General features: G+C 30.8%; 2 long non-coding RNA genes across 2 annotated transcripts; both read left to right on the forward strand.

Moving 5' to 3' along the window:
• Positions 1-7,179: 7,179 nt before the first annotated feature.
• Positions 7,180-9,315, forward strand: LOC133789881 (uncharacterized). The gene is made up of 5 exons (XR_009873762.1): positions 7,180-7,292; positions 7,474-7,538; positions 7,680-7,785; positions 8,686-8,838; positions 9,265-9,315. It is a non-coding gene; the product is annotated as an uncharacterized LOC133789881 (long non-coding RNA).
• A 2,108-nt stretch (positions 9,316-11,423) lies between these two features.
• LOC133789882 (uncharacterized) lies at positions 11,424-12,672 on the forward strand. The gene is made up of 3 exons (XR_009873763.1): positions 11,424-11,679; positions 11,908-12,013; positions 12,583-12,672. It is a non-coding gene; the product is annotated as an uncharacterized LOC133789882 (long non-coding RNA).
• The last annotated feature ends 312 nt before the right edge of the window (positions 12,673-12,984 follow it).

Below are 12,984 nucleotides of genomic sequence, written 5' to 3' on the forward strand. Positions count from 1 at the left end.
CTCTTCAAATAACTCTTTCTATTTTCTCCTTTAGTCTAATTTTTTATTCATTTTATAGTTTATAATAATAATATATGTCATTTTTTAAATTTAAATGAGATATTTGTAAGATATCATTATTTAAATATAGATAAATATATTTTCGTGAATCTATATATATTTTAAAAATTCTCCATTAATCTCATATTTTATTCTACCCTCATTTTTTTTCTTCTTTTTCCTCTTCTTCTCTCTAAATTCTTTCAATTTCAATTTTCAATGAATTCCAATTCATATCTCCAAATTTAATTGATTTACATGTTAATGATAATGTTGGGGTTTTATGCCCTAATTAAAACCCAAATTCTTTGTAATTTCATTTATCATCAATAAAAGAATAGAAATCATTTTTTGACTTGGTCAATCACTTTACTCACATGTTTTATTTTCATGACTATTTGTTTAATATAAACTTCTATTAAATCCCGAGCATATAGCTAATCTTATTTATAGTGACGTAATCACAGTGGAACATAAATATGATTATATGTTCAAAATAAGTTAGTCCTAAGATTAGTCATTGCACAAGATTTACATTGACTTGCCAATCTACGATATGATCTACTTACACATTACAGTGTTATGTTCTTTCCAGAACATTAGCAAAGTACATAAGATCGGATGTATTTGTTACATCGGACTAGACCGATATTGACAGTTGATAAAATAAGTAAACATACAGTTATTATCTATTCTAGTCATATCATATAATTGATCATATGTCAATTCAATCTCAATTTTGAGTGGTTAGTATTCTAACTGATTGTATTATTTGAGTTCTTTGACTTGTTCGTTACCAGCTTACCCTACGGACTAGCCCATACTTACATCTTGGGAACTCGGTAGTATAATTGAGTGGGAGTGTTAATCATAGATATGAACATCTATAGATTCTGATGAAGAAGTGAAACGATGGTTTCCTTTTAGTTTGGTTCAAGGCGTTAAATGATAGAGATCTCATTTCAGTAATTAAATTAGTTTACTAAAATATCATGTACAAGGAACTAAGTGTTTTAAGGATAAAATACAATGAGGGGTAAAACGGTATTTTAGTCCTATCTCATTGTAGACCGTCTATAGAGGATTGAGTGAGAATTATGGTTGTAACAATGGATAATTAATAGCGTATCTATATTTGTTATAGAGCGTTCTATGGATTCAAGAGTGCGATTCCGAGTTTATAGTGGAGTCACGAGGAATTAATAAGTTAATAAATTTATTTGTTAGATTTATGTTAACTTATTGCAGCTTGATTTCATAGGCCCATTCCCATTGTACCTTGGATAAAATCATCTAGATATTCTCAATTAATTGATTTAATTATCAATTAGAATTATCAAAGTTGACCAGGTCAATTTTGGATAATTTCACAGAGTTATGTAATTTTGAGAAGAAAAGAGAAATTATGGTAGATTTATTAATTAAGATAAATTGGTATCTAAATTAATAAATAAGTTTAAATCAATGGTCAAATTATAAATAGTTAATTTGATAAAGGATTTAAATAATTATTTAATTAATTAAATCAATAGAAAATAAAACAGGCCTTGTTTTTAAGTCCAATTGGCTTATAATCAAATGGGAAATTTCACGGGCCTAAAGCCCATGATAATTTCGACCTAGGGCTTTAAAATGTCTATTATTTTATTGATTTTTTAATTAAATTAAATGGCCTAATTGATTCTATAAAAGGAGTGCTTAGATAGAAGTCAAAACACAAGTTTAATCACTGGTTTTCTGATAGTTTTAGATTATCTCTAAACACAAGTCATTTTCTAAGCCTCTTTGTTATTTTATATTCTTCTCTCTATATCTATATCATGTGTTGAGAATTGCCCACACTAGTCTAGGTGATTCTAAGGATACATTGGAAGATTGTGAAGAAAATAAAAGATCGGTTCAGTTTCTTGATAATACTCTGCGACAAAGAGGATACAAGAGTTAGAGAAATTTAAGGAATGACTCTTTAATTTCGCTGTGTATACTGTAAGTATTTTATTCATTGTTTCTCTTTGAATTCAATTTTAGAAACATGTTTTAGGTCATCTCGTATTAATTTGTTTAATATTAGATATACATAAAAATAAATAAAGATCTTGTATAAGTTTCCTAACAACTGGCATCAGAGCCTTTGGTAATCTTTATTTTCATGCATGAACATGTTTAAAATTGGATTATTTGATGTGTTTGAATAATTGGATGGTTTTCATGTTTCTATGAAGCATATTGATTTTATGTGAATTTTAGCAATTTTTAGGTTATTTTGTTGTGTTTTCTATGCTATTAATTTTTATATATGCTTTATTTTGTGTAAAATATGTTAAAAATCAATTAGAAAATGGTTTTGGTCTGAAAAATTGCTCAAAAGTGCGCCACCCGCCAGCCCTGCCAGCGCGCCACCAGCAACCAGAGCATCACTCGGGTACTGTTCATCCATAATTTTCTTTTGAATTTTAATTTAAAAAAAAAAATTAAAATTGTGGAAATTTATTATTTATATTAGATTTGTTATGTATTTAAAATTGTTTCTTAAAAATAAAATATTTTTGTTAGTTGAGATTTAAATAATTAGATATTTTCTACAATGATTCAAATTCAAAATTTAAAAATGACTAACAACTTAATTTTAAATATTTTAATATATTAAAATATTAGAATTATGATATCAGATATTTAAGATATTTTCATTTAAATTCTTGATTTTTTTTTTATTAAATCTTTATTTGAAAATATAAATATCTTTTTATTCTATAGTTTTTAATATTTAAATTATTTGAAATTTGAATATTGTTAGTTAGATATTTTTATGGATATTTGAATTTGTTTAACTATTTTGAGATATTTTAGGATTGTTATAACTATTTATATTTTATTTTTTAATGGTTAAAATATTAGCTAATAGTTATAACAAGACAAGATATTTTGGAAAAATAGTTAAGATATTGATTTTAAAATTGGTTAAATTTTGAAAAATATCAATTTTTTTAACCAATTAATAAAATATTTTTTTAATTAATGGGATTTAAATTAACTTTGGTTAATTGTTAATAAATTCTATTTAAATGAATTTTTTTTTTTCAAATTAACCTAAAACCAAGTTGATTGTTGATAAATGAAATTTAAATTAACTATTGTTAATTGTTGATAAATTTAATTTAAATTGACTTATTTTTTGTAAAAATTCAATTAATTTAAATTTTTTGAAAAATTCTAGATAATTAATTGTGGTATTTTTGCAAATGAAATTAATTGTGGTATTTTTTCATAAATTCATAGAATTGCTCATATAGTAACATGATTAGGTTCATCCAATTATAACATGTCTGTTTGCACTATATGTGGTATTTTTGCAATTGGGCTTAGATGCATATAGTTGTCCATATGTTTGTTAGATATATATATTTTGCCAAATAAAATATTCATAAAATGATAGGTTTTATTTGGGCCCATTAGAAAATGTAAAGTTTAAATTCCTCTATTGTGGGTGATTCCACTTGTGAAGACCCATTTGCTTTGCATGACTATAGTGGGCCTAATCAATTAATAACAATTAATAAAACAAACGTTTAAATTCATGTCTTTTGGACCTTGTATGGAAGATAGGGGGCCTTTGTAGTGGGAACGACATACTGGACCCATCCCTCCTCCATACAAGCCCAATTGTTAAGGCCCATTTACTTGAGTTGGACTTAATTGTATATGTTCATTATATTAGTTAAATCTAAATATTGATTAGCAACAAATTAATTCTAAATTAATTGAATTTGTTTTAATGTGACACTTTAGAATTAATTAGAAATTATAGGACTTTGGTTTTAAAAATTTTAATTTGTTTAATTTTTTTTTTTGGGAAAACCATGGTCATTAATTTTCTAAAAATAAATAATAAAAATACTATTTTTTTAATTTTATAATGAGCTTATTTTAAGAATTATATTCGATCTTCACCGTTGGTTTAACATAGTTAATAGCTTAATGGGGCCTCGAGGCGCTTTGATTTTTCCCCCTACGGAAGGTGTTCATTAGTTATTTTGTCGAAAGATAGATAATTATAGGTCAAATTCTACTAGACTCACCCCTACGGTGACTACTAGGAGTAAATCTATGATTATTGAAACCGTGGGTCTAGCTCATAAAATAAGAGATTTTGTTTTCTTATTTTGATCGAATAGAAGGTTGTTAATAGTGGTGTCCATTATTAAATGAGTTTACAACTCTATTTAACTAGTGATATTTTTTACTCTTGCCAACCGGGACAAGGATATCATAGATTAGTTAAAAACCTAAAGAAATAGAGATATGATTGTTTTTGGTATTTTTTCTCATATCTTACATATTTTTGGTATAGGTTGTGCTATTTCTTGAAATTTGTGTGAATAGAAGTTTTATTGAGAAAATATGATTGATTTCTATTTTATTTGTAATTTGTAGTTTAATTATGGCTGTGTCTACTCCCATCCTTTCTCAACTTTCGATGGAGAAACTCACTGGAGAAAACTTCCATAATTGGAAGCAGAATATCAACATAGAGTTGATAGGTGACAACTCCGAGTTTGTCGTGATTGAGGAATCCCCAGAATGAGCATCGTCTCTGCATGTTCTTGCTAGCACCGTAAATGCTTGGATAACACCGTCTCCACACGTACGTGATGGCACCGTGTCTGCAGGTTCGTGATCAACTCAACTATGGTTTGATGTAGCTCTTGAATGAGCTTCAAACTTTTGAGCCTATCATGGGTGGACCTAGTAAAAGAGAAAAAAATAAGACTACTGATGTTGCTGTTGATCTAGCTAAGGCTGAAGCTAACCCAGCTTCATCTTCGAAAGCTAGAAACAAGAGGAAAGGTGGACAAAACAATAACTCCAAGCCTGCAAAGGCTACAAAGACGAGTGCACAACCACGTGCACAGTCGCCTAAGGGGAAGAACATGAAAAACAAGAAAGATAAAGATAAATGTTTTCATTGCAAAGAGAAGGGGCATTGGAAACGAGATTGCCTCAAGTTTCTAGCAGCGAAAAACAAAGGTAATGATTATAGTTCATTTATCTTAGAAACATGTGTTTTAGAGAATGATAAATCCATTTGAATTATTGATTCTGGATCTACCAACCATGTTTGTAACTCTTTACAGCTTCTTGAATCATGGGAGGAAGTGGACGAAGGTGGCTTAAAGCTTAGAGTTGGGATCAGAGCGTTTGTTAAGGTCCAAGCTAGAGCAATAGCTCGTCTGAAGTTCGGAAATAAATACTTAATTTTAAAAGATGTATTTTTTATTCTGAATTTTAGTAGAAATTTAATTTCAGTTTCCATGTTGCAATTAGAACAATTTGCTATGACTTTCACAAGTTCTAATATATTTATTTCCTTCAATGGATCACAATTGTGTATTGCATGTTTGGAAAACGGGCTTTATATTCTGCGATCTAACGAACCTCTCGCTCTTAACAATGATTTATTCAAAGTAGCTAAACCTAGGACCAATAAACGTCAAAAGACCGATAACGATAATATGACGTATTTATGGTACTTGAGACTAGGTCACATTGTCTATGATAGAATTCAAAGACTTACAAAGGACGGACCTTTGAGGGAACTCACCTTAGGTGAATTACCTGTCTGTGAATCTTGTCTAGAAGGCAAACTCACCAAGCGTCCATTCTCTACAAAGGGTGATAGGGCCAAAGAACCACTTGGTCTTGTGCATTCAGATGTTTGTGGACCTTTGAATGTACAAGCCAGGGGTGGTTTTGAGTATTTCGTCACTTTCATTGACGATTACTCTAGATAGTCATGTCTTTACCTAATGCATAGGAAATCAGAAACATTTTCAAAGTTTTAGGAATTCCTAGCAATGGCTCAGAACCAATTAGGTAAAATGTAAAAGATCTTGCGATCTGATAGAGGTGGAGAATATTTGGATATGCAGTTCCAAGATCATTTAACTGAACTTGGGATTTTATCACAACTTACTGCCCCAGGTACTCCGCAACAAAATGGTGTAGCGGAACGCCGGAACAGAACTTTATTGGAAATGGTTAAATGCATGCTTAGTTACTCAACTCTACCAACTTCGTTTTGGGGACATGCAATTGAAACCATGAACGACATTCTCAATGTCGTGCCGTCTAAATCAATCCCCAAAACACCTTTAGAACACTAGAATGGTCGTGAACCTAGTTTACGCCATTATAGAATCTGGGGGTGTCCCTCTCACGTCCTGAGGAAAAAGGAGGGAAAGCTAGAACCGTGAACTGAAGTATGCATGTTTGTTGGCTATCCTAAAGGTACTCGGGGTGGACTTTTCTATAGTCATTCAGAAAAGAAAGTGTTTACTTCTACAAATGCTACTTTTCTAGAAAATGACTATGTCTAGAACTTTAAACCTCGCAGGAAAGTAGTTTTAGAGGAGATGGTTAAAGAATTGACTCCAACCAATGTTCCATCATCATCAATGCAAGTTAATGATGAAATTCCCACTTTTCATGTCCAACCGACGCTAGTTAATTTAAATGAAGAAAGTACCACTGTTCCTAAGCAAACAGTCACAGAGCCTTGTCGTAGTGGGAGGGTTTCTAGAAACCTAGTTCGCTATGGTTTGGATGGTGAAACCAATATGGTTGTTGGTGACACTAGTGATGATGATCCATTGTCTTTCAAATAGGCAATCACTACACCAAATACCACTTTCTATAATACATAATTATAAGTTAATTGGAAAAGTATTATAATAGGTAACTAAGAAAGCGGTAAACTTAAAAGGGATGGGAAAAAATTACTGGGTAATGTTAAAATGGAGGGAAACCCATGGTTTCTGCCTAGCTCTATTCTCTCAAAACCCAATCCATGCCTCTACCACTTTTTGGAGATTACAAGTTGTGGATTGAGGAGAGTTCCGGATGGATTAAGATACACTACTGCGCTTAAGGAAATGAAGATCATATCTATGCCTAGGGAATTTAAAGAAAGGTTGGAGGAAGGAGGAGAGTATTTCTACAAAGTCCACCACGTCCAATCCCGTCTATATAGCTACTGTGATAATAACGACTTGTACGTACATATATCTAATTTATTTTACAAGTGATTCCATTTCATACCATTTTGTAGTAATTTTGTATTTGTGTTTATTACCCTTGTCTAGTCCCTTCTCATTTTCTCAAGAGTATTATGTATCATTAATGGAGAGGAGATTGAGCTAGAAGATGATGAGTTGTTTGGAGTAGTTATGGAGAGCCATGAGTTTGCAGGAGAATGGGTACTGTCTCTCTCTCTCCCTCTTTCTCTCTGTGTGAAAACAAATAATGTGCAATTTCACCTTGGCTAACTTGAAAAGTTTCCAACTCTGATGTGGGAGATTTGATCTTGTTTGTGTTGGGGAAACTGCCTTGATTTGTGTAGTCACTGAAGCTTTGTCTTTCTGGCATGTTCCTTTCTAGGTTGTAATATTTCGAGATGGGACATACTTGACCTTGAAAGAAGTTTTTGAGAGTCTGGATCTGAGGTATCATTTCATCTGCCTTTTAACTTGTACTCGTCTAATATATGTGAGTGTTCTGTTTTTGTTTGGACACTGTGTAACCTTTATTTCCATCTCCTTGGACATGGTATGACCTAAATGTTGACCTTTTGGATGTTCACACAGACAATAGCACATTTCATCGTTTTGACAAGTTTAATCTCAAATACAATCCCTGTGGCCAAAGTTGGCTCATGGAGATTTTTCCTAAAGCAGGACAATCTTATTCAAGGTATGATCTTTATGTTTACTTTATAAAAAATGATAAGCCTGGATAAACTTTTTCCCCTTCTATTTCTATTGGTTCTATGTTGAAATTACTTTCTTACCGAGAGCAAGAGGAATAGGACTACATAACAATGTTTTTTTTATTCCTTCAATCTTTGTTTCATTTTGATAATACAGTTTGTTGTAGTACTTGCTTCTACTTGTTTTCTTTCTCTTCCCCATTTTTTTGGGATGTTCTTGCTTCCAGTAATAAAATTTGATCTTTCATCTTTTATATTCTTCTGATAATTGTTAGCACTTTAATTTTTATATGCTCATAGTATAGTGTACATCAAAGGAAAGACTTTACACAAATTTAGGCCCTGACTTGCATTTTCTGTTGCTAGTTTGCATACTGAGCTAATTCGTAGAAGACACAATCTTAAGTAGAGCTACCTTAGTTTATTTTATTTTTGTTGGTCTATGTAATATGATCTAGCGTGGAACCACAATTTTTACTATAAGGGAAAGAAAATCAATATAATCTGTGATGTGGGAAAGTTGAATTGATAACTTTGTCCATGTTGTTTTTTGTTGAAGTAGTTTTTATGGATGCTAATAGTTCTGTTAATTCGTGATTCAGTTTTGGCCTCTTCTCTTTATGATAAGCCTATTCAAGTATACTAGTAATATCTATTATTGAGTGGCAATCATATTGTCAATACACAGTTGAGGATCACAGTGTCAAGTTCTGTAGTTGTGTTAATCAGTAATCAGTGATTGCTTTGATGTGCAAGAGTTGTCTCTTTTTTACAAATGCACTAAAATGCTGAAAAATGGTGTCTTGTATTTATCCTTGCATTTTATTTATCTCCACTCTTACTATCATATGATGCCCAACTTTTAATTGGTTTGGCATTTTCAGGTTGTTGGGTTGGATTTAGTGGATGATGAAAGAAAGCCTGAAAGAACCCCCACAAAACATATGCCCACTCTAGATCAGTGAACCAATGCCTTCAATCCTGCCTTTTATTACTATTTGTATTACTGCTATGGAAATCTCTACAAATTAAACAAGGTATTTCATATACACAACTTTTTAGAAAAGTTTCTCTTTACACTGCCTATAATTTTTATGTAACGATTTTTTTTGTTTAACACCTTATTGTTTCTCTGATATTTCTTTGTTGTAAAATTTAAAATTTGATGGATTAATCTCTTCAAAAAATAATAATTATATATATATATATATAAATTATGATGAGTTAGAATTAGATTCTCTAAGTTGGAATTAAGTGTTTTATGTATATAATAGATTAAGAAAATGAATATTAAAAAAATTTATTAAGCATTAAGTACCTTTAGTATATAATATATATAAAATTGATGTTTATAAATATATATTTATTGTTGTGAATCTAAAAAAGATGGTATCGCCTCTGTTTTGAATAAATTGTGATATTTTGATGCTTTATTTCTCTTGTTTGTGACTGTTTTTCTACAGGGGTTCTTCCAATTCTTTTGTTTGCGTTGTCAGTTTACTGCTATATGCTCCTATGAGCTTTTTGTTTTTGTATTTCTTCAATATATTCATGTTTGTCCTTTGAGAGGCCACCAATACAAAAAAAGACAAGAATAAATTTTGATAATATTTTTAGTAAGAAAAAGAATATGATATTGGACACTTATTTAGCAGTTGAACATTATATCATATTCTTGGACACTTACTCTCCCGAGATAAGCTTGTTCACTACCATATGAGTATTGATTCTTTACTGTGTCCGGTTGTGAGTTGGAGAAGGAAACTCATGCCCATCTGTTTTTTTATTGTCTTTTTACTCAGCAAGTTAGATCAAAAGTTGCTTCTTGGCTGGGAAATGATATTTGGACGGTTAAGTATGAAGATTGGTCCACTTGGATGATCGGGAGACCTAAAGGTCTTAAGCAAAAAATAGCAGCAGTAGCATTGGCTGCTTCAGGTTATGTGATATGGTGGAATCGTAATACTTGTTTGTTCAGATTTTATTCTATGACAGTTGATAGTATAGATCACTTGATCAAGTATTGTTTGAAAGTTAGAATTTTAAGACTTCCTAGGACAAAGTTTGGGAAAAAAGATTTAGATTTTGTTGAGAAGTTTGACCAGTTGTAATGTTTCTGGCTGTGGGTGCTCTGTTAGAGCTTGAATTGTAATTGTTTTGTTGAGTTTCAATATATCCTCTTTTTATCAAAAAAAGAAAAAAAAGAATATGATATTCGTGTATGCTTCCATGATTTTTTTAGATTGCAAGATTTGAACTTTGGGTATAAAGACCTGCTTTGATTATATTCACAAGATAATATATCTTGCTAAAGAAGTTTTAATATTAATAGTTTTGCATAAAATGTGTTGATTAATTTGGATTTATTAGATTTCTTTTTCTCTATATATGATTAATTTCTTTTTAAATGGACTAGACATGATTATTAATTAACAACGACTGGTTATAGCATATAAATCTACATATATATTAGTTTTTTTTAAGGATAATAATTCTTCTAAGTTTTGGTTCCATGGTTTATGGTAGATATGTGTCATTCAAAGACAATTTTTTGGTTTATAATTACAAAATGAACCTGTTGTAGTGAGAATTATCTACCGAACCTCTAGTCATTAAATTGTTCTTGATTGTGATTGAAGTGCATGAGTTTTATCGTCTCCGCTCTAGCCTCAGGGCTGAGAAAGAACATGCTTCACTTCTTGATGATTTTAGAGAGTTTGATAGAACAAGATTAGACTTGGAAGAGGGTGGTGATTCTGCCGAGCAAGGTCTTCTAAAAGAGCATGCATCTATCGTTTGATTTTGTTTTCAACTAATGTATAAAAAATTCTATTACTTATGCATCTAAGCATATAATTGTATATTTGTATAATTAATAAGCGAAGGATAAGGTGTTTTAAATTAATTAAAACTGAAGAAAGATATAAGAAGCATCATCCTTTTAATATTAGGCCTAGTAGTTGATACATACAAAGAGTTTTTAACTATGATATCTTTTGTTTTTGTTGTTTTCTTCTGAAATAAATTATCCTTCTTTAATGTAATGTCTTTCAACTGAAATGTGATAGAATCAACAATATATATTTATATTTGTGTTGTTGAAATAATTATTTTTAATAAATCAGATATATTTTTATTTGTAGCTATGATATATGAATGAACTTTATTAGGTTACAATAACAATTATGATCATGCAATAGTGCACATCCATGCGAGCATCATCTGTTGTAATCTCTGGAACGGACATTATTCGAACGAGGTTAGGACTTGTGTTTACTGTTTTCTCTTTCTTTATTTAAGGCTTTGTTATTCTTGTTTGGTAGCTGGAAAAAAAGTGGTATAGGGAAAAACATGGACAAAAATTGAACTAAAATTTATGACAGGTTTATGACAAAGAAAATTTTCACATCCAGACAACTTATAAAAGACATATGTATTGTGACTTCTAGATATTTGGTTGCAATTGAGACAAAGAAAATTCTTGAGATGGAAGGAGTTCGAAATCCATTACCTCCTTCATTGCACAACTTTTATGTATTGATTGAAACGACAGGCAGTAGCGATTCTTCTGACAAGTATTGTCCTTTACTTTCTTTTTCAACTTTTCTTCTCTTTATTTATTTTACAGTCTTATGAAATAACTTTCCATAACATCCTTCTCGGTGCAATGTTTTCTCTTAAAAAAATGTTATTTTCCCACTAAATTCCTTTACAACAGATGGCATGTCCATACTAATAAGACTTTACTGTCTTGTTTGGGCATTTCCAGAGAAAAACTTGAAGCTTTCTTAATTCATGCAATGGAAGTTGGCTTGGTTTCTGATGGTGCTCTAACACAAGACATTAACCAAGCATTATCGTTTTGGCGTTTACGTGAGGTATCATTTTGCCTTCAACTTATCAATAGTGATTATAATATGGGTTGATCATTGCCTTGTTTTTAACATCTGTTTAGTTAGATAGAAAGTATTAGTTCCAATAGCCATGATTCATTCTCAATTACACAGAAATTTGGAAACAAATGTTTTATTGATTTTTCATCTTTACTTTGCATTTAAAATACAGAGAAACAATAAAGAAAAACGTCTTATGCTATATTGATGCAGGGTTTACCAGAAGCATTGCAAAAATCAGGGGCAGTTTACAAATATGATTTGTCTATACCTGTTGAAAAGATGTATGATCTTGTAGAGGAGATGTGAACAAGACTTGGTAAGCAAACTTTATGGTGTTACTTTCAATAGCACGAATGACAGACTTGACAAAATGTACCCTCTTTACAATAGAAGGATGGGGGCTACTGTGCAAGTGCAAGATTGCAGGATGGTCCTTTGAGATACCAGTTTTTCTTTTATCTAATGATAGCTTGGTTCTTCCTTATTCTTCTTTTTTGAAAATCAGATTGAAAATTAAAATGATGTTGAAGGAATCAACTGAATGGGTTTCTTCAACTGTACATGAGAGTTCTTTCCTTAGCTTTGTATTTAAAATAAATTTGGGCATCTCTATTATTTGGACCATATTTGTAATTTATTTACATACTAGAGCAAATTAATTTTTTGGACCATATTTGGGTTGTATTGAAAGTGTAAATTCGGAAATTGTAATCTCAATAAGTTTTCTTATAATGTGGGTAAGCTATTTTGGAGAATGAGTCTCAGATGAGTTACTATGCTAGTATATTTATTCTATTTATATTGAATATTTTTTGGTCTTCTTTTTAGTCAATATTATATGGGTTAGTTTTAATTTGTTGGTTGTTTCATTGCATTGACTATCAGATGAAGTCCATGGCTGGCACCCAAGCTTAGCCTTGGCCCCAGAAGTTGAAGAAGAAAACTTATAACTTTTTGTTCATTTCAAGTAAGTAAATAAGCTTCTTTTCCTTTAGAACTCAAATTTTGTATATAATATAGATCTAGCATTTGCCTATGTTTTTGTCTTAGTTCTGAGTTTTCTGTTTTTGGATGATGATAGAAAATTGGCTGAGAATTCTGAACTTTCCATTTGCTATAGAACTCACTTTTTGTATATATATTTATATATTGGCTGAGATTTCTGAACATTCCATTTACTTTTGGTTCAAGTCATAGATCTATGATAAATAAATTTATAAAGGGCCATCGATTGTAAGAACAAATCTGAGTTTATAACCATTTCTTATATATAGATGATTATATATC

The sequence above is a fragment of the Humulus lupulus genome, chromosome 7, assembly GCF_963169125.1.
Source record: "Humulus lupulus chromosome 7, drHumLupu1.1, whole genome shotgun sequence".
Classification (NCBI taxonomy): Eukaryota; Viridiplantae; Streptophyta; class Magnoliopsida; order Rosales; family Cannabaceae; genus Humulus; species Humulus lupulus.